Raw genomic sequence first — 1,705 nt, forward strand, 5'->3', positions numbered from 1 at the left:
AATGCTCTTTCAATTGTTCAACTTATTGCAATTTAATTGTTGTCTGAAGCTCAAGACAGAAAAATCCCGAAAAAATGAACTTTTCTTGCTTCCGCATGGATTCCAACAAACTTCTCCAATGGAATGCAGCTTCTACTGCGTTGAATTTAATTCATCTCGGAGCCATCTATTTTCTTTACCTGTATTTTCAACTACTTCTCGGCCTTGACCGCTTATAGATGGCCAGGTAATGGTAACATCAACTAAATTACTTTGCCATGAGTAAAATTCGCATTTGTGCAAAAGATCTTATTACTGAGATAACAAATTCTAACCTGAGTTTTCTCCTCCACTCTCAAACATAATACTTCCAAATTTTTATTCACAATATACATATCTTTTCCTCAACAAGTGCTGATTTTCACCTCAAATGTCTTCCTTCATTCACACTTACCTTAAATGGTATGCTCAATGAAATGAAAACATGGAAAAAGTACTAAAAAGTAATAAAGTGAAAAAAAATGCTTTTTAAGATTTAAGATCATATCTGATTGATCAAATGCATTATCAGAAATCATATATAACATACAAAGTATTTCTGGATAATTAGAAATAAAAAATTCATAATGATCAAATAGAAACAAGAATTATCATTTTATCATTTATGTTTCATATCATACTAATACTGCTTTCTCCTTTTGTCTCCGTTTTATTCTGTTCTTTTGTCATTTCGTCCCCTCTTCTTTCATCCTCCGTTTTTCTTTTTTGCATAATTGAATGTTATCACAGCTATTCCAAAATTTATGTTTGAGATGACCGTTCAATAAGTCAAACTCGAAAACTGACTAAAACGCCAACTTCCGCTGTGTGTAATACAGAATGTCATTCATATCCATTATTTTCCTTCCTTACACCTGATACCTCGATGAGGAAGCAATATGAATATCATCATTACAACGTTTGCAGAAGGCGCTGAACGAATGACGTGAGATTGTCGTGAATCCATTTAAGCTAAAGCCAATTACATCAGTGAATTTGGAACCAGACGAATCATTTGTGCAAATGTTTGGTTTTAAGTCATATATTCAAAAATTTGAAAGAATATCTTTTGAAAGAAATATATTCTGAGAGCAAGCAGCAACTGAAGAAGCGTTTAAATATTGTTTTATTTTGGAACAGTTCTGCATCAAAATATATTAAGATATGTTTAATTATAAATTCTAATTGCTTTCAGATTGCTATCAAAGAAGGAAACCACAAAAGCATTTCTTAGTTCGGATGGTTCATGCGACAAGCATAATCTTTATCCAAAAGATATGTTTTCCTTGTTTTCGCCTACTATGGGATACACTGATAACAATGACCAGTAGCGATGACTAATGGATGAAGGTGCATGGAAGATTCTGTTCGATGACATGCCCATTGGGAGAGAGGGAGACATTGTAGAAGATTCTCTGAGTGGTTATATACATTGGAGTGGAGTTTAGTTGAAAGTTATGGTAATTTCAAATATCTTCTTTGCTCACCTTAATATTATCTAAAAAGATGGAAAAAATAAACAAAAAACAAAAATTAGCAGCATCGATTTTCCTTATATGCCAAAAGCACTAAAAGTAATTGATGATTTCAAATAAAGCGCATCGTATGATTTTTCCATCAATGATAACACATTTCATAAATTGTAATTGAATACAGTGTTCTTGAATAGATTGCTTGTGAAATTTGA

This window comes from Loa loa (genome assembly GCF_000183805.2).
Source record: "Loa loa unplaced genomic scaffold supercont3.804, whole genome shotgun sequence".
NCBI classification, from domain to species: Eukaryota; Metazoa; Nematoda; class Chromadorea; order Rhabditida; family Onchocercidae; genus Loa; species Loa loa.